Source organism: Symphodus melops (assembly GCF_947650265.1).
Source record: "Symphodus melops genome assembly, chromosome: 6".
Taxonomy (NCBI): domain Eukaryota; kingdom Metazoa; phylum Chordata; class Actinopteri; order Labriformes; family Labridae; genus Symphodus; species Symphodus melops.
The window spans coordinates 16535373-16552262 of NC_136696.1; the positions used below are offsets into that span (position 1 = coordinate 16535373).

The 16890-nt window shown below is 39.1% G+C and overlaps 1 protein-coding gene across 10 annotated transcripts in view; it reads right to left on the bottom strand.

Annotated features, from left to right (window-relative positions):
• The window catches only part of mef2aa (myocyte enhancer factor 2aa), a 58807-nt gene extending 51973 nt beyond the window's left edge, over positions 1–6834 (bottom strand). For 9 of the 10 annotated variants that reach the window (XM_079347170.1, XM_079347168.1, XM_079347166.1 and 6 more), the window contains exon 1: positions 2812–2980. The gene's annotated coding sequence lies outside the window, so the exon portion shown is untranslated. Of the gene's footprint in view, positions 1–2811; positions 2981–6624 lie in introns of those variants that run through there. The other variant, XM_079347164.1, reaches the window with a different exon arrangement.
• Positions 6835–16890: the final 10056 nt, after the last annotated feature.

Sequence of the window (16890 nt, forward strand, 5' to 3'; positions counted from 1 at the left end):
GCAGCAAGGACACACTCTTCGTCAGACGACTGAACTTCAGCTCTTAAACAACAGCATGTCAATGTAAAAAAAAAAAAAGGGAAGGCTAAAAGGATTTTTTAAAAAGTCAAAATCACATTGAAACAACCTAAAAACTATCATAAAATGCACAACTGCAGTAATGTTACATTATAGTACATTTATAGTAAAAAAAAAAACAACAGAAAAGAACATATTGGCTTACCAAACAATAAAAGGTAAACTATCCTCTTTATCAGACCAAGAATATTCAGAATCTGTCTTATTGTGTATTCAACACATCCTTGGCTTCCAGCTTTCTGCTGTTTTGTCCTTCTTGGAAATCAAAAATGTCCTGGAAGGAGGAGGGCGGAGGAGCAAGACTTTCACTCAGTGATTCAGAGGCATCGAGTAAACGCCAGCATTCTCTTTCTGACAACCAGCGTTAATTGCAGATCCGACTCGCCCACACACTCCACATTTCTCCTGGAAGGAGAAGCTGAGACACTGAGATTGAAGTGGGATGAGAAGTGCGGTAAAAGATGCTGCAGCTGCCCGTTCCTCACACCGTCACCACCTCATATTTCTCCCTTTCCGCTGAGAACTTGTGCTAAGACACTAACAAGCACTTACGCACATTCGCAGAGACATGCAGGGGCACACAAAACACAACATGTAACAAGGCTAAAACGTTTCATAAACAGGGCTAGTCATCGTGGGAAAATCATCCATTTAGCTTGCCATCCCTTATCAAAATATTGTTGATTAAATGATGCAGAGTGAAATGCAATAGATAAATAATCAAACCGCTGTGTGTGTGTGTGTGTGATTGAGTCATACAGAGGTAGAACATTTGGGGTCTCTTAGGTTAGAGCAACAGTTCAATACATGCATAAGAAAGACTACTGGCTGTGCTTTCACAGACATCATATTCATTCTTTTGACTAACAGACACATAAATTGATAAAATGAGGTTCATCTGAGCGGTACTGAAAGAAGCCCTCATCCACACATTAGACATAAGAGCTCACGTGATGTGGATCATGAGCAACAAGGCCCATTACAGGCCAGGCCCGGAGCAGCACACAAGCTAATGACTGCAGATTGGAGGGTGCTTTACTGCTTTGCTTTAGAAATCACCGGCAACCAGCTGCTAATGTACACGCCGCCAGAACATAGAATGTAAAGTGAAAAATACGTCTGAAACAACCAATCCTTGAAGAAATACTTTAACTATATGTCATTACCTGGACTGGGAATATACTGTATGTAATACAAAACTTACAGTCAGCGTTAAGAGTATGATACACATTTTTCATTTGGCAAATGTGATTTTACACATAATAACACCAAACCACCAAAAAGATGCAATCACCTTTTCTCAAATAAACCTCATTCAAATTTGAGTTGTTTAAAAAGAAAGTCACAAAATACAACTTTGATAATAAAAAATAAAAAAAGACTCCTTCAGTACAATATTAATGAGACGTGTGTTGTACACATTCACTTGAAACATTTGAGAAGGTCAGGTTACTTCATGGCTGTTGCCTTCACATGGCCAAGGCTTAAGGTCACAGGAGTCACAGAGATTCAAAGAACTGTCACACAGCAAAGAGTCTCTCTAAAAAGCTCTGATATCAACTATAGCGATACTGATTATTAAAAACATATTGTACATTGTTCCATAATATATCACTTTATAAAGATTTTAAAGTAGTTTTTTATTCATTTTGTATGGAAAAACTATCAAAACAACTACTATGCCGCATGAAACATAAATGAACCACTACATCACCCAACCTCTTCTAAATACAGTAGACTGGTTTACTTTATAATAAGGAGGTCAGAGGCAAAGCACTGCTATAGCATTCAAATAGCTAGTATAATATCAAGTAACTACTTGTGTTTAGAAAGTGGACTCCAGTTTGTTCGTTGATTACATCTTTGTGATAAAGTATCGACACTTGCAACATGTATAGTCATAAACAAGGACGATGGTGTTAATGTGCAGTGACTATTCAACATCATTAGGATTTCAATGGCCCATTATTATCAACTTCAAGCCATCATGAAAACTGACAACCTTTTGTTACCAAGTCCTACACTTAAGATTGATTTCATGTTGATTGTGATCAGTTAAAATACCACAGGCTGTTTTACACATTTTTTTAAAAGTTGCTGATATGTAAACAAAAACTTTGCTGTGAACCCAATATCAGAAAAAAAAAAACTTCAATCACATTCACTTGGAGACTAGACTGCTGCTGTTAGCTCTACAGTATCAACACATTGATTACTATTTTGCTCCGCGCGATGCGCTAGTTTCACAAAGTAGCATTGAGTCCACTCTTTCAGTCCCACGTTGAAATCTGCTTGAGTTTTAAGAATCATAATTCATATATTAAAAAAAATCACTTGAGACCAACGCTAAGGCATTTAAGCGACGTGTACAGGTTTAGGATTATTCCTTTAAAAGTTTCCTCCTGATTCTCTGAAATCAACAGCGCGCGCGTCTTATTACACCCTTTCAAATCATAACGCTGCTCAGACGTAGTGCGGCATCAAAGCCTGACTAATAATTCAACATGACTGATATGAAGTGACACTAATCGGCTTTTAATAGTCGTACTGTGTTGTATTTTCTACATTCACCCCGGTAAATAGGAAGACAAACAGATTAGGAGGCTATACTGTTAATGTCTCCGTCTCTCAAATCCACTCTACGTCTCCCTCTTGCGCTCTTCCACTCTCACTCTCTGTCGCTACATAGCCGCTGCCACACTCCGTAACATTGTTTCTATTTCCGTTACTCACCTTTTACTCCCGAGTCAGACGCTGAGAAGCCTATAGACACTCTATATCGGTGGCTCCAGTGGATAAACGTAATTTCAGTTCACATTTACACGCTGACTGCTATTTTAGGGGAGCTGACAAACTCAGAAAAGCCTTCTCCCTCTTGTCAGTGAAAGACTCCTCCCCTTATCTGACGAGCTGCCTCCCTCCCTCCCTCTCTCTCCCTAACTCTGTCAGGAACACACACACACACACACACACACACACACACACACACACACACACACACAAGCGCACACTCCGCCGTCAAACATTACAAAAGTAGTGAAAGTCCCAGTTGTCGCCTATATTGAACAACTTAAATAGTGGTAGCACATAGCCCGCTTCAAATGCTCTGATTGACCCTGCTAAACTGCGGATTCGCTTCATATTCCTTAGAATAACAACTCAGTGGAAACGGGGAAATATAGGCTATAACCAAAGTTCTAAAAACTTTACCGATAGGAACGACTAGCAAAAAATACAATCGTATTAAAAACAGAAACAATTTTCATTTTTAATCTGGTTCTTTATGACTTGCTGCATTTTGACAAATGGCTAGGCGACTTGTCAAAATTACTCCGCTCGTCCTCATTACATTAGATACATTTGACGTCATATCTCTAAGACAACGACAAAGGAATTTGTTTTGAAAGACATCTCCCTGAGCCAATCAAAAGCCTCAGCGTCTGTTGAGCTCCCAATTAGAGGAAGAAGGCGGGGGCTTGTTTCACCCACATATGAGTTGGTCACGTGTACATGCAGGATCACAGGAGGAGGTGTGGTAACTGGTGTAGCTTACTGGACGGGCTTCACCGTCTTCTGGTCTGGAAGCGAGTGCGAGAGCTATTTCGCACAATTATCAGCTGCTGTTTCAGTTTTATATTTGGATTGGATGATGGTGAGGTCAGGTTAAGATAAGGCCTCTACTACAAGCACACAAGCATCAGACTATTTATCAGAATCCACTAGTAGCATAGACCTACAAATAGAGGCTATATTCCAGGGTTAACCTGTTCTTATTAAACAAGGCTTGTTTACACAAGTTTGTGGAGGTTCATTGAGGCAGGCCAAATAAACTACGGTTTTCTAAAGGTCTATTTTCAGCTCATGTTTTCCTCCACTCCTCAACACTGAGCAGGGAAACATTATCCTATAAAACAACGTTTAACATTTTTTAATTCTTAGATCTTTGAAGTTAGCAGGCCTATCTCAATGTCAAGCTTGTAAACTGATAGGAAAAAAAACGATTGAGCTCGGGGAGTACAGCACAAACTTGACAAATTTCAACATCAAATTGCTTTTACATCCTTAATGGGAGAGTAAGCAATGATAGTTGAGTCATTTTTGTTAATGATTCTTGTTTTCTTCAATAAGATTATGAACTTTACTATCTTTACTTTGAATGTTGCTTCCCTTAAGCTACGTAGCCTGTAGTAGCATACACAGCTTTTTATTAGGCAGTATAGTTTCACTACCAGCGACTCCTACTCTTAAAGTACTCACCGTCAAAGCTAAATCTGTTATCTCCTATTTGAACAACAGGATTATTTTTAATATGGAGCATAAAAACCTATTAGTGGGTGACTTTTATTATATTTTTTATTTTTTAACAACATCGCCTATAATAGCTGAAGATCAGGCTTGCTCCTTCTTTAGCTTGAGCAAACCTAAACCATTCATTGCTGGTTAATGTAAAATAAAGCTGAGGTACATCTGGGTTTAAATGTCCGTACAAACACAAGATACAATTACAGTACTTAATTGAAATGTTAACTACTGTAATTTAAATGTGATCGTACAAATCAAAGCAGACTGTCTTTGTGCCTATAAACACACGTCTATGTTGACCGTCAGAGCACTCTGATATCTTGAATCAGTAATTTGATGGCACAATATCCCTGACTGAATAGTAAAAGAAGACAGACATCCTCTACTAATTGCATCCTGTTTATTAGGTCTAAATGATGTGTGCCTGTTGCAGTATGTAACATTGTCCCTTTTTACCTGTCACTCAGACTTCAGTCCTCATTCTTGAGTATTGTTTAGTGCTCTACAACGAGGAAAAACAACTGTGAATACTGGCAGCTGAAAGCCAATTCTGCAATGACCACAAATCCATTAAATAAAAGTCAAATTCACAATGGTCTTATTCAGATGGTTTTTGCCACAAAGTTGTTAAGTTTCTACAGTATGGGCTTAAAGTTATTAAATGTAGTGTCCATTATCAAGCGTCTCTCTCTTCGCCATGTTCTGTCCAAGTTAAAAACGTGCACCCTTTAACAGCCACATGAGGTTATGTGGGTGGACTGTCCACAGTTGACTTGAGCATTTGTGACCCTGTTTGTTTGACTGTGTAAACTAAGGCCGCAGCAAAACACTGGTATACTGCAGCACCCAAGAATTCTACCTGTCAGGTTTTAACAGGTCGGAAGAGATATAAAGGCCATTGTCCATTCTAGTATCTGCATAGTAAAGATACATTTGAGAGAGTCACTAATGAAGTGCATACAAAGTCAAAGAAAAACAACTTATCGTGTAAATACAAAACTACTGTTATTGTCTTTATTTTCACATTAATGCTTGATTTACAGTTGTGCCCTTTGCTCACTCACTCACTCACTCACTCACTCACTCACTCACTCACTCACTCACTCACTCACACACACACACACACACACACACACACACACACACACACACACACACACACACACACACACACACACACACACACACACACACACACACACACACACACACACCTTAGAAAGCAGAAACATTTTGTGGTAAACTATTATTTTTTAGTTACATGTACAGTAGCTTTTTGTATGCATCATGACTAAAATGTAGAGCAACAGCAGCTTTTTTAACTTCTCTTCAAAGCCCAGCACCTCATGCATGTACAATCTTTGTGCCCCTACAAAAATCTGCTTTCTGAGATTGTCAGACAAATATGACTTTGTACAAACTCAACACTCATTCCTCTTTCTCATGTTATACAAATGGAAGCCAAGGTCCAGTGATCATTAAATTTGTGTTTTTATTTAACTAAGTTTTTAATTTTATAATCTAATTAACCTAGAGTAGTACTTGCAACTGTCTGTTATTAGGATACATGATATACAAACACATAGGCCCATTCAAACTGCTGTATCATCATTAGAGAGTTTTATTTTAGCAATGAAGCCAAACATTTTTTTTTCTTTTCAATTTTCTGAGTATTTGGTACACAAAGTGAACGCCTTTTGCAGTATGTAAAAGTGGTTTAGCATGAAACTTTTTGTTTCTGTGAAAACAGCTTGACTGCTGTTCACTTTTTATCATCACACATATGCATGTTATTTCCTTCTGTGTTAGTGACAATAGTCGTGACAATAGAGAATCAGACAGAAACAGTCCCCAGCTGTTTTCTTGAAGTGTTTTCAGTCAGGAAAGTTTCTGCTGTGCACTGGTTCCTAGTGAGTTCAGGCTGATGCCAACTGACAACAGAGAGGCTCCAAATTGCTCTCAGCATCTCCTTTAGCAGCACTTTTGTGTCGGCATGCATCCCTCCCATCCTCCCACAGTGATGCCAGCAACACAAAACAGTTGTGTGAGTTAATAAGCATCTTCATTTACTTGCATCAGCTTATTAAGTTTCACCTGAACTGACTTTACAGCGCATTTTGTCACACAGTCACACAAAAGATACAATATTGTATAAGACTCATCTATGCAATCATGAAATTACACAAAATGTAGGTGGCATTACATGTCAATCAATCTAGACCTTTCCTGACACCTGGGTCTCACCTGTTTGTTGTTGCTTTCCTGTTACAATCTCTTCTCTTCCCTTTGCAAGTCTTGACTTTCTCTATCTTCTCTCAACTGCCTTTCTTTCACTCAGCCTTTTGTTTTACCTCAAAGCCAGACCCGCTGGCTTTGGATGCTTCCTTCCGAGCCCTGAGAGGCCTGTCTTCTTCACACCCTCTTCCTCCCCTTGTTCCTCGGTCTCTCTGCCGGCAGAGAGCGAGGGTGCTGTGGTTTGAAGGGTAGGACCCCAGATGGACATAGACGTGTTGGGCATGTGTTACGTGATGGGGCTTGGCTAACGACTCTCTTGACCAGCCACAGCTGTCAGTCACAACTCTGGAAGGTGTTGAGGATTTCTTCTGCTCTCACAGAAGGCTGGAAATAATTGCAGAAAAATCTTCAACATATTTTCCCACAACAAAGTGAACTGTTTAAGGAGAAAATGTGTTAGGTGTGATTCTGCACTGAGGTCTGGTCACATCAGGCTTTCATGGAGATTAAAGCATACTTTTTAAAATGACTGATTAAATGTCCATGCTGAGTTGATTTTAAATTAAGAGGAAACATTATTTTTTTTTATAACAAACAGTGATTAATTTCAACAAGTTGCAGGGATGTGCCAAATAACGGCTTATTCCTGCAAGGCTTTGATGCACGACAGCTGGCATTTCTAACATTGCACCAGACCACAAATAGACCCAGACACTCTTTTCTCCAATTAAAAAAGGGACTAAAACAACCGTTGCATGCAGCAAGCTTTATTAGGTTACACAAGTCAGGTTTGATGTGCATTACGATAGTCAAGAGAAAAAAATAGATGTTTATTTTGTAAATAAGACAAGCAAAAAAACAGATAACTGAGCCACACAGCTTTATGTGACATCAATCTGACCACGGAGATCTGAAATAACATTTAATTATCTGAGGCTCATTAAAACAGACTTTCTGAAAAGCTCTCACCAATCCCTCGTCTTCCTCTCACTGCACAACTTTGGATTGTCTCATGGCTCTGAAACATCCAGTTTCATGCTCTGTTCCTTACAAAACCAACTAAAGAAATGAACATGGTAGATGCAATCATTGATTATATGTTAAGTAAATGGTAATGAAATAGCCTAGATTTCATTCAAAATGTTTTGATTTGTATAATGATGCTAATGTCTCTTCAAACGGTTACTCTCTCACTCTTCCAACAAAGTCATATCTGAGGAGACCGCAACGATGTGTCAGATAATAAAGTTCAACATCTAAAAATACTCCTTGTGTCACAGTCTAGAGCTCTTCTCTTATTACCCACTGTAATTAAAGATCCAAATAGTGTAGATGAGCACGCAACTGTTAATGTGGAGGACTGGCATTAGAAGTGACAACCTTCATGGTATCATTTCTCTGGGAAAGTGGAGCAGATAACAGAGCCATGCGATCTAGAATGTGGGTCAGTTGGAGAAAGGGGCCTGACGTGTTTGTGGTCAAATGTAGTCTAACTGTTCCTCTTCAAATCAATGCATTTTCAGTGTATTTGTTATACAGGTTTAATGATAGGAACGACTTCTCCCCCTGCTCTGTGATGTTTTCTCCTGTTCTTTATATCTCACTGCTGTACAACTTTGACACGTCGCAGTAGGTTTTGTGGAGCGCTGTGCTCTCCCCGAGGCAGAGAACAACAGCACACAAAGGTCCCTCTGATGAGCTGATGATCTCTCATGGGATTTTCCGTCTCCTGGGTTCCTTCAAGTATTCCTCTCTGTTTATCACATTGCTGGATGCTTATCAGCTGTGAGATGGAGTAGACCTGATCATCCATCCTGTCTTGTTTACTTGACGGGCTGCCTTTTTTTTCTTGCAGTTGTACAAAGATCCAGATAATAAAAGCACTGTTTAATTATCTCCAATATTCACATGATCCTATAGCTCCATTTATAAAATGTAGTCTCCATTGTACTGAGCTCATTAAAAATTGAACAAGGTCAGGAATGAAACTGCTCTTACCATTATTCATTTTGTCCCTAATTTCAAGTATTATTCCATTAATCACCTGGAATGACTCAAGTAATTTACAATGTCATAAGTTTCCGGGGGATATTAGCCAATTTAATACTCATAAACGTACATCTTTTCTATGTTAAATGGAACAAGACACCTTCTAGCAAATTTTTTTCTAAATCAGAGCCTGTTGTAATTATTTTTGGTTGTATTTATTTACAACTCACTTTGATGGAATAAAACTTTCATGTTTTTTTAGACGTAAAGATCATCTTGTTCTTAAGCAGCTCACTGTCAGATTCTCTGACTGGTTGATTGCATCATAGCCAAAAAAAACCCTTGTTCTGTGTGTGTGTGTGTATGTGTATGTGTATTTGTACGTGTGAGTTTCTGACATCGCCAGAGCCAGTCAGCAGGTGCCATCACTTCTCATTCCCACCATGTACAGTGTAAAGACATGTTGAGAACGAGCAGGATCAGGAGAATCTGCCAAAAGGAACGTGTGGGAGAGACCGCTCTAAATTTCTGCCTTTCAGCCAGTTCTTCTTCAAGGCATTTTAGCTACGATTCCACATCAAGTTAACGCTGCTGTAATTCAGATTGTCAGGCTGTATAGCAGGAAAGCTAAAGATATCTGGATATAATGTCACTGTTTACCTGTAGGCAGCATTTAGACAAGACACAGTGTTCCACATTTATCCTTTCTTGAACATCACACACTTACTACACATGGATTGTCCGATGCTGTAATATACCATACCTTGCTGTAGGTATCATTTTTTTCAAAAAATACGTAAGAACATTTTCTTCTCACAAAGAGTTCTGTTATGTGGTTACATCCTCTGTATTACTGCTACAGTCCTGAGTTCAAACACTGAGTGTATTATGCCATGCATATTCCCTCACAAAAAATCCAATGCTGCACGGCTGATTTCTAAAAAAGATTTCCCTATCACACAATTGTAGGTAGTAGGTGCCCAGTTCTCCCTAAGCATTATGACTCATACCAGGCATAGAGCAGCTATCCAACTCTAATCCACATGAGATAATTTGGTATTCATGTTTTACAAATGTGCTTGAGAAAAATCCCTAAATCTTTTTGGCAAGTGCAATCGAGAAAAAGTCGTGCAAGCATGTCATCCGGCGTGAAAAGGCGGCAGGATGGTTGAGTAAAGCTGGGCTTTGTTTCCTGAATTCAGCCTGAAAGACACTGCCATCATCAGCTTCCTTTGTTGCAGACTTTGTCTTTCCAGTATTTTACTGGTTTCTCAAAGGTAAATAGAGGCTTGACTCAGTGGGGCACGTGCAGTTTTTCCTACAACAGGTAATAAATTTGCGTGTCAGGCCTGCGCGTCACAGATTAAACATGCTTTGTTTGGGATGATTTATGAGCACGATGTCGTGCTGGGTGCACTTGGCTGTGAGGAGCCCAGGGTTTGATGGCAGTGAGGGGGTAGCAGGTGGGGCGGTGAGTTGGTGAGTGTCAGATTTGTCTTACAGGAAGACTGATCTGTAGCTGCTCCGAGGGTGCCCACTGCAACACACACCTCTGTCATTAATCACGCACAGCCTCAGAGTACAGAGTGCTTTGTCTTCTCCTTCTCTCACTTATGTACTGCAAGCTGTCACCATTCTGAGAAAAGCTTACTTCAGAATAACTATCAAGAAGTAGAAAACTCTTCTGTCGCCTTCTAAAACTGCTGGGTATGTGTGTACTGTATTTCCACAGAGAAAGCTGTTAAGTCACAGCAGAAAAAAAAGGACCCTTACTCAGTTCAGAAAAAAATGCAACAAAACCAACAGATTGTAACCTCCTGTATGAATATGTTCTGTTTTTGTTTGAACATTGCCCGCCTATAAAGATTACACGACAGTTCTGCACTCTTCCTCCTTCAGAGAAGGTTACCTATATAGGATTAAGATCTTCACTATCCTCACTCAGAAACAGCTGATTCAGCAAGCATCACTGCTAAAAGCATGTTGATTTATAATCCACATACAGCTGACCGCTGATGCTGCTCTTTCTACTCATCCTGCACACTCACTCTTTCAATTTACAGCTTGAATTTGAGGTCTTTAATCACTATAATAACAATGTAAAATTAAAATTCTTCTTCAAATAAATATTGGGAGAAATATTTAATGCCCCAACTATGGCATTTTGACCTTTGCTATGTTAGTTTCTTGGAGGTTTAAGAGACTATATATGGTAAAAGAAGTTGTGACAACAGTTGAGAAGTTGGCGTATGCTAAATTATGAAGTCAAAGCCCAATGCTAAAATGTTAACTTTCTAATTAGCTAGTTAACAGAAGTGCATCCCTCAGAATGAGATTGTATTTGTGGTATAAGCTAACCACAAATTGTCAGAACTTACAAAGCTGCAAGTGAGTGCGAGTAATACCAGCTCTCACACATCTTTAGGAAACTAGCACTGAAGGATTAACAAATCAAACTTGGTTAAAAAAAAAAATCAGTCTTCAAACCACCTCTGCCAGCCATCTTAAATCCTGACTCATACACAGGCTGTCACAATTAAATCAATGTACAAAAAACACTGACTGTGCTAACAGGTTTCCAGTCGGCACAGGGAGGGCAGACACAGATTCCTGCTAATTGGTTCTAACTTTGAAAGAATATTATACTGGATGTTCAGTCTTGGAAAAAACTGAATCATAGACTTTTTCTATAGTCCGTCAGCCCGACAAACCACAAAGCAAACCACATGTTCCATATATGCAAAATCCCAAAAGGCACCAACACATAAACAGAAGTTTAATGACTAACTGATGACTTAATTGGCATTGACTCCCTTTTGTAGTTAGCCTCAAATGGCCACTGGAGGAATTGCAGTTTCTGGCCCTCCTACACAGGCTTCATTTTTTCATGTAACTGTAATTTATTTTTCATCTGAATATTTTAGTAAATTAAAAGAATGGTATGTGATACTGGGTCTAGGAAGATGTTTTGATGAGGCAGAGAGGGATGACAATAAAAACAAAAGAAATTAGATCATTTACCTAAGTCCTAATACATGTATGTATGTATGCATGTATGCATGTATGTATGTATGTATGTATGTATACTGTATATACAGATACATATACACACATACACATGCATTCTATAGCATCTGATATTTCAATGACACTTCTATCTGTTTTCTCAGTGCATTTTAATATGTTCTCCTCTCCCTGTAACTGTGAACATTTCCCATCAAAATCTTTATTTTCTTCACACTGAAATACAGGCTCAAGTTTGCCTTCCACCCTGGGCATCTCATAAACAGTTAATTTCTAAATGTATCCCTCGGTGGTCAGGAAGGGGAATAACGATCTGTCAAAATAGAGCTTGCTTCCACAAAGCATGCTTTCAGTGTGCATAGCCAGATATGTGAAGTATATAATTGCACACACTGTTTAACATTTATGACATTGGGTACACCATTGCGGTTTGTTTATCGTAACATACCAGGCAAACAGACTTAATGTGTGCATAAGCAAATATTTGCAGCACTATATCAAATTCTGCTACCAAATTAAGGATATCAGAGAGGCCAAATAGGGTCGTGTGTGAAATAACAGAGATGTTAGTCCATCCACTGCTCCGTACACTGATTGCCCTATCTCATGAGTTGTTGAAGTGTTTGCACACAGAGCTTTGCCGCCTGCGGGCTTATATCACACTGTGCCTTATTAAGAGCTTTAACAAAATCTGGCTTTCACTAGCCCCCCTCAGCCACAAAATGTGAGGGCAGCCGTCTTCAGGACCTGGTTTGTGCACGGCCTGCTCTAAACGCCTTAACAGATCGAGCCAGTGTACATGTGCTGGATAGATAAAAGGCCAGAATGGAAGATATTAAGGTTGTGCTGTAAAAACTCGGAGCAGAAGTGGTTTAAGAGATATTCTTCTTTCTGTAAGTGGTGTAGGAGATCAGTCACACTCAGCTTTATTGGATGTCATGGCTTGATGTGATTCAATTCTGACTTAGATATAGATGCATACCACAACATCCTTAACATTATTCCAATAAAGTTCAGAGTGGCTTGTGTTGAAAAAATGTTCTCCCTTATAAATGTCACAGACAAAATTTACAGTAACAACTTCTGAAAACCATGACGAGAGTGGGGTTATGGTCTTGTGATACAAGTTCAGCTGCTAGACAGAGAAGCTTTTTACATTTATGCAGAACTTACAAGCAGTGGTCCAAAAAGTGAACTACTGACCCATAAATTGATTATTTCCAGCTGCACACTGACCCACTGAAATGATTTCACTGTAGTCGTTCAAAGTTATGATGTATTTTGGGTGTAGCCTGACTTTGTCCTCTTTCTTCGGTCACCAAAATAGACGACTCCATTTTATTATAGCATGCTGGGAATTCCCCTCCATTTCCTTCTGCTCTTGACCTCTCACTCTCCATTGTATGTGTGAGGAGAGGGTCTGGGGCCGGAGTAGCCCGTGCAGCCCTGCCAGGCTGACAGATCGGCTGGTCGTGCCCTCTGCTGCTCCGTCTGCACTGCGGTTCCATTGTTCTGCCCTCACAGACCGAGCTGCAGGGCAATTCCTCACTATTGTGTCTGACAGACCTGCAACCTGATACCATGGCAGCAGGCGCCTGCCTTCATCCCAGTGGAGCATGGGTGCAGTGTGTACATGTTGGTGAGTATGTATGTGTGTTTCTATGAGTTTTTCCTTGAATTTGAACTTTAAAAAAAATAATGATAATAAGGCTTAACCACAAATCTAATTAATACATCGTGTGAATGTCTTTGTTTATCTTTCTAGCCCTTTGACATCAAAATCCAGATCTATCAACAGAGCTGCCAAATCTCACGCACTGAACGTGATAGTCATGCAATTAAGCACCTTCACACGGTCACACGCTGCTACTTCAATTTCACACAGTGAGAATCATAAGTTGCCCCTTTTTTTTTACCCCCCTCTAATATATTCCCTCTAAGAAGTTGAGAGCATGTGGAAACCAACATGGCAGGGAGAGTGTAGCTGGCATGGAGGTTAGTGACAAAATGAGCAAATATTGATGGTTAAGAGTACATAATGACATCACAATTGTCTAAAACTAATATCAATTTAAAATTAGATATTACTCTAAATCTGGATTAAAACTGGGCATCCCTAACTATACTGTCAAATGTTGTTTAAATAAGAGTAGTAACCTTAACAGCATCAGTAATTGTATTCAATCAAAAGAAGAAAAATAACCATTTAAGTTTCTTGTTTTTATGAAATTGAACCCCTTTATAAACAGAAATGTAGAACTGTTGAGTTAAGCTTTGGTATTTCTAACACTACAAAGCTTTCATAATGCATTGCATTTTTAGCTTTAATCACAAAAAGGATCAAGAACATTCAGCTTATGCTAATGTTTACTAATTACTGACTATATGATAAGTATATCAAAGTATGTGTACATCTGTAAACCAGTGTGTGAATTCATGTAATGAGAGTCTACACCTGTAGAATACTTTTTCCCCCAAAAAAATTTTTGTGGATATTTTTCTAGCATCAGTAGGTCGATGCGACTGCTTGAATCTGCTGCCAAGAGTCTTAAATGCTGGTTTTTCCGCTCACAAATTACAAGTTTGCAGCGCCTCTACCTTGTAAGAGTCCAAAATGTAACAACAACTGAAAAATAAACTTAGTTAAACCCAAAATGTAACAACTGGTCGATAATGTAACAAGTTCTGTAATTCTGTTACAAAATGTAACAGAATAACTTTTTGCCCCAAATAGTTCTTACATTATGGGGAGGTGAAATAGTTTTCTCCTGATTGTGTAATAACTTTATTACATCAATAACTTATGGATTAAAAGGCTGATTGCCACTGGGTGATAGACATCACCAAGTGGAATGATTTCTTTGTTGATAAAAGAAACTCAATGGTCCCCTCATCCCAGTCATTCACATGCTTTATGTGTGTGTGTGTGTGTGTGTGTGTGTGTGTGTGTGTGTGTGTGTGTGTGTGTGTGTGTGTGTGTGTGTGTGTGTAGATGTGTGTGTGTGTAGATGTGAGTGTGTGTAGATGTGTGTATATCACCAAATTTATGAGTACCGTATATATGTCACAAGTATGTAAGACATATTTTATGTTTTTTTAAGGAAAAAGCTACTGGTTCTAATAGTCAAGGGTAACAAAGTAACCATGAACATGTGTCTTTACTTTCACACAAGACAAATGAAGACGATACAGGCACCATAGGCAGAGGAACAAACCTGAGACTACACAGATGTAGGATGTAGGTCTACAAAGGCACAATGCTCCTATTTAGTGGAAAACTCTACACCCACAGTCACATCTTTACTGCAACAAGACTGACATCTTATCTCACCTCCACAGAGAAATAGAAAAACTGAGCCTGAAGAAGCCTATAGTGCAGACACAACACAACAGCCTATACACATCAAAGCAAGCCCCGACCAAGCCAAGCATGCCGCTGTGTGTCACTGAGGAATAGTCCTCTTTTTATGTAACACACAGATGATTAAAGAGTTCAACACAGCAAGCAGACTAATGACTCCACTGGGTTGCAGGGGAACTCAAGAGAGAAGAAGGCAGGGCCTCTGGAGAATACTTGCTGAAACAGGGATAGGTTCTAAAATATACAAATTTATTCATCAGAAAGCAGTCTTTTTATGTCATCGATGTGTGCGTATGTGATGGTGTGCAGGTGGCAGAGAGGCGAATGTGAGTGAGGAAGACGGAGGGGGAGAGACGGAGATGAGAGAGAGAGAGAGAGAAAGAGAGATAGCAGGTCTGATAGCATCAGCCTTTTGCGTGTAAGCTAAAAAACATCAAGCTGAAGGTAACAACCAGCAGGAAAAATAACTGAAACTCTGCCATAATGTTGGCTTCATTCTCTGTATCCTCTAATAAAATAATAGATACATTAAATATCATTAAAAAGTTATCTTTCACCACATAAAGAATTTTTTTACAAACTACTAACAAAAACTCAGCGTTGCGTTCAAAGTCATAGATTAATACATCTAACGTATCAGCTAGAGGACCAAATACATGAGGGAAAAGCTAGTAAGTTGTCAAATACATTCATTGAAATTGGGAGAAACTTTTCAGTTTTTGACTATTAGTAATATTGTATGAAGTGGTCGCAAACTGGCACTGTTTGCTACAAAGTCCACAGTGAACCTAGTTGCTTTCGACCAACTGTATCAGAAAAAAAGGTAAGATAAGAGGGTAAGCCTAAAGTCAGAGTCTTCCATTTCATGAAGCGGGCTACAACCTGGAGATCATCATGGTTAACTTACTCTAACTCAAAAAGTGGTGAGTTTACAGTTGCCAGCTGTAAATGCTGACAATAATTAAGTAATAGGTTTGTGATGCAGGCCTAAAAAAAATCACCCTCCTTAAAAATCAACTCTACCACCTTTCATTATTATTATGTTTGTTTCATGTACGATTCACCCTTCATTTCAACATATTATTCCCACAATAAAAGAACAAGGAGGGCACAGCATATAGTTTAATGTGGCTAGTTTTAAAACACAAGTACAGATAATACTACTGATTAGTCTTCATAGGACAATGTTATTTTCATCACCAAATAGGTTCGGAGTGTTAATCCTGTTTAGGGTTGTAGCCTGTCCCAGCACACACACTGGACAAAAGGGAAGCATATCCTTGATGATCTATAAGAGCCTGTTTTGTTATTGTGGATAATTTATTGATAAGATGTGTATTTAATAACGTGTTTTTTGTCGTCAGCTGAGTATTCCTTTTCTTGCTCTTGTTGACAAAAGTTTGAGGCTGTTCCAAAGTGACTACTCTACTTGTAGATAAATACTTGTTAGGCCGATTTTGGCCTCGATTATCTCCTTCCGATAATCATAAAAGACGCCCCAATCATCGTAAAATAATCTTATAAAATAATCCTGCCGTGTGGTGTGTTAAGACTGCTCTTTTCTGGTCGGAAGGATGTCGGGACCGCTCCGATCTCAAATCGGGCATATTTAACATATTGGATTGTTTTGGCCCGATATCTCATCGTGTGTGGTGTTTCCCCAAGGGGAAAACTAGCACGAGCCTGTTGACGCATAGCCAATCAGAAAGCAAGGTGACATAGTGGCGAGGAAACGCTGGGAGAATCCAAAAATCACTGCCGTGTAGCCGCAGCTGCCGCACACCACACACTGTCCGACTTAACTCTGTTAACTTTAACTATATATAACTATATGTAATCACATTGCAAAATATTTTGTATTTAAAAGTTCCTTCATAATTCTTTTACTCTGAATATTTTTT